The following is a 4,407-nucleotide window of genomic DNA, read 5'->3' as shown; positions in this document are numbered from 1 at the left end:
CATAAGTTCGTCCGCACTGAAGCCACATCATCACGCCACCTCACCCTACCATGTCAGCAAATCCGCTGAGGTGCAATGCCACATCGGCCAAACATCCCTAGTCAGCGTGCCCAGTCAGCATGGTTTTCTTTTTATTTGCTGTGATGTCGTCATAATGCTTATGTGTTGCGCAATAAATAGATTTCCAATGTAAAAACAATTCTAAAACTAGTAATAAATAGGGAATTAATTTCTAATAATGATTAATAAAGTTTTATAGGTTTATTTAATTCTGCTTAATAGTTTTATAATTCTATAAAGTGTTTCCTTTGTAGAATAATTCCAACAAAAATATTGTCTCTACAATAAAAATAATTATGAAATTAGGATAACCTTTTGTAAAATAGTTTTCATGATGTTTATAGTACCTTTGTAATGCTATTTAATTATGATATATGTTTTGCAATTCAAATAAATGTTTGTTAATTTTGTTTAATACTTTTTCTATGGTTTAACTAATGTTTGATAGAATAAAAATAATTCTATAAATAGGATAAAATCTGAAATATTTTTAGTGAAGTTTAATAATGCTTTTATATAGCTTAATAATTAAAGTAAGTGCTAATAAGTTCCAGAAAAATTCTAGAAAATTCCTAGCAACATAATTTCATCGGTAAATAATCTATTTAGTCCTATTTTAACCTTTAGAAAATGAAAACTTGTATCGTATCCCCGTTTTGACCCGTTCTTTCGCTAGATTATCCAGAAAAGCGTGATCTTGTATGTGATGATGGTTGTTGTGTGATATTTGATTCTTTTTTAATCTTGGTGTTTATGTGTTGCCTTTTTGCTTATTTTTGCGAGTAGACGCCAACGTTTCGGAGGAGTTAGAAGGACTTCAAGACCAAGGCTTCGTTGAAGACCCAACTGAGTTAAGTGAAGGCAAGTTGTGTTCTTGATCATTTTTACCCTAGTTTTTTTTAAATCTTTTGTTTTACAAACATGCATGCTAACAATTTGTTGGGAATCCCAAGAAATAGGCTATACCCTAGTTTTTCCCTTGCCATCCTTGTCGCTATAGTGTGGTTTTGGGTTATGGAATGGTAGATGATGCTTAGCCTTGCTCTGGGATGGTAATCATGATAATTGTTACACGAACTTGTTAATGGTCTTATGCAACAATGATAAAATATGATGCAATAATTTTTGTAGCAACATGGTATAGGGATTTGAGCATGTGGTATCATGAGATGTATGTATGGAAAAGTGGTATTCTTGCTCAAATATGAGGATTGGTTCGTGGGGTGACCTTTCTGTATTTACAGTACAACCGCAAGCTTGTTATGAGATTGGTCTAGCCAATTAATTTGCTTACTCTCAGCATAGCATATACCAGGCAGAAGAGCGGTGAATAGACAATGTCTTAGGATCCAAAAGGTGCAAGAGGGGGCTTCCATTGTTGAGGTGGAATCACGTTGCAGTGAAACCTTAGCGGGTAGATATGTGCTGAGAGTGACATTGTAAAGGCTTTGAAGTGGTCAACTTGGTGCACACCTCGTAAGTGTGTAAAGTGCCGACGGGTATCGGCAAAAGAGTTTGATCGTGCCTTGTGGGTAGTACAACCTTTGCAGAGTTAAAACTGAATATTCAGCCATGCTCACGGTCACGAGCGGCATAGAAAACCTATCATGATTATAATTTGATGTTTTGGTTAGTAGGGTAAACTGTGGTGGTGGGAACCATAGTTGAGGTATGGGTCAGTCACGATGGTGGGAATCATAGTTGAGGTGGTTGGTCAGTAGTTCAATTTTGGTGGTGGGAGCCATGGTTGAGGTGTTGGTTGTTCAATCTTGGTGGTTAGAATCTTGGTTGAGGTAGTCAATTGGTTAAGTCAGGATGGATGAAATCTTGAGGTGGTTTGTCATTCACTTAATTACTATGGCTTTTCAATTACTTTTGAAATAAATGTTGTTTATGCAAAAGAGCCATATCAGCCTTATTCTTGTTAAAGCCTTCATATGTATATTATTCCTTCACAACTTGCTGAGTATGATATGCGCTCACCCTTGCTATCACCAAACACTCAGTTGGGCAAGAATTGGAAGACTTCATGGAGGATGCAGTCTAGGGAGGTGTTCTCCATCGATTCTCCTATGGAGTTATCGACGATTTATCAATTAAGATAATGATATTGTAATGATTATCATCAATGAAGTCGCTATGTGTTGGGAATATTTCGTGGGACCAGCACATAGATGAGATTGGTTTGTTCATTAAACCGGTCTCGACATACGCGGTACATAGTTTACCTCGAACTCATTGAGCTTAACCACCCATTACGCGATTCGTCCAATTGCATCCTTATTGTGTATAACATTCTTCAACGGATACGTCATCATTATGGTGATCTTGTGCGCTTGGAACTTATGTCGTAGCTTTTAGGAAGTCATCCGGGTGGCGTATAGCAACTTCTACACTTGTGGGTATTGAAGTTTAGCATCATGTAGGACTTAGCTCACGTAGTAAATCAGCTTCTGGATCTCGATCTTTTTCTTGGGGCATTACGGTTCAACCACAAGGACCATGCTTACGACTTGTAAGGTACCAGCAAAGTACAAAAAGAGCTCCTCTGTTTCGTTAGGCGGGGTTAGAATCAACGGAGACAATAAATACCTTTTTAAGTCCTGAAAGGCCTTTTTCGCCTCTTCCATCCACTCTAACTAGTCGTTCTTCTTCAAATACTTGAAGAAGGGCATCCCTCATTTGCCCATCTTGGAGATGAATTGACTAAGGGATGATATGCATCCTATCACTTCCTTCAGTTTTCAGGGTGATCGCATCTAGTTGAGAGCCTCGATTTTACCCAGATTGGCCTCAATGCTGCGACTTGACACCAGAAAGTCGAGAAGCTTGCTGAATGGAACACCAAATGTGCACTTCTTGGGGTTAAGCAACATACGGTATTTTCTGAGGTTGTCGAATGTTTTCTTGAGGTCGACAATCAATGCATTTTTGGTTCTAGACTCGACTACAATATCATCGACATAAGCTTCAATGTTGTGCCCGATTTGGGGCTATAAAAAAATTATAAATGCACTATTGATAAGTAGCACCAGCACTGTTTAAGCCAACTTTACATAGAAAAATATACCAAAGGGAGTAATAAAAATAGTTTTCTCTTCATCCTCTATCCCCATGTTAATTTGGTAATACCCTGAATAGGCATCTAGGAAACACAACAATTCACAACCTGCATAGAGTCGACAATCTTGTCGATGCGAGGAATAGGAAAAGGATCCTTAGGACAAGCTTTGTCTAGGTCAGTAAAATTGAAGTACATTTTCCACTTACCGTTGGATTTCTTTACAAGGATAGGGTTCACGAGCCACGTAGGATGACGAACTTCTCAAATGAAGCCCACTTTTAGGAGTTTTCTAACCTCCTCTGGATGGCTTGCTTTCTATCTTTCACAAACCTTCATTGCTTCTGCACCACAGGTTTGGCATCGGGTTCACAGCTAGTCGATGCTCGATCACATCCCTAGGGACTCCGATCATATTAGATGGTTGCCACGCAAACACATCTAGCTCGAAGGAATATGATGAGCTCTATTTCCTATTGGGATCAAGGTCGACCCTTATCTTGATCTTCTTGGCTGGTTCAAACAGGTCGAGGGGAACAGCCTTGATACCACCACCTGCCTTCTTGTCTTTAGCATCATCAGTGTTCTTTCCTTTGGCGATGTTGTCAGATTGGGAGGCCTCGGTGAGGCTCACATGTTTGGAGTCCTTGATCTTGGTAGCAGCTTAATGCTTTTGGCGCTTGGACTCAATGCCTTTCGATGTAGTTGCCACTCGGCAGAAGTGTTCAACCATATCCAGGCTCTGCTTATCACATTTGACTACTGCATGTTGATCTCCCTTGATAGTTATGACCCCTTTTGCGCCTAGGATCTTGAGCATCTGGTATGTGTAGTGTACTGTAGCCATTAACCTACTAAGCATTGGGCTGGGTAGGATCACATTGTAAGCTATCTCGAAGTCCGTGGCATCAAAAATTAACTTTTTGGTGCGAAAGTTGTCAGGCTCGCCAAATGTGACCAGCAGCTCGATCCCAAGGGGCATGGTTGATGAGTTTGTAGTTATACTATGGAAGGGTTCAACTCTTTTCTTGAGCTCTGGCCTTTGAATCCCCATCTTGTCCAAGGTCTTGGCGAAGATGAGGATAAGCGAAGTACCCCCGCCGACCAAGGTTCGAGAAACTTTGATGTTGAGGATAGTTGGCTGGACCACAACCTGATACCAGTCAGTTGTACTAACCCCGGATACCGACTTGGGTGTGGAATTACAGCTGGATGGTCAGCTTGATCGAAGGTGATCTTGACTTCCGACCACTTGAGGTACCGCAGAGGCCTGGTCAATGCTAGAT

Source organism: Phragmites australis, chromosome 9, assembly GCF_958298935.1.
Source record: "Phragmites australis chromosome 9, lpPhrAust1.1, whole genome shotgun sequence".
Lineage (NCBI taxonomy): Eukaryota > Viridiplantae > Streptophyta > Magnoliopsida > Poales > Poaceae > Phragmites > Phragmites australis.
This window is presented reverse-complemented; position numbering follows the sequence as displayed.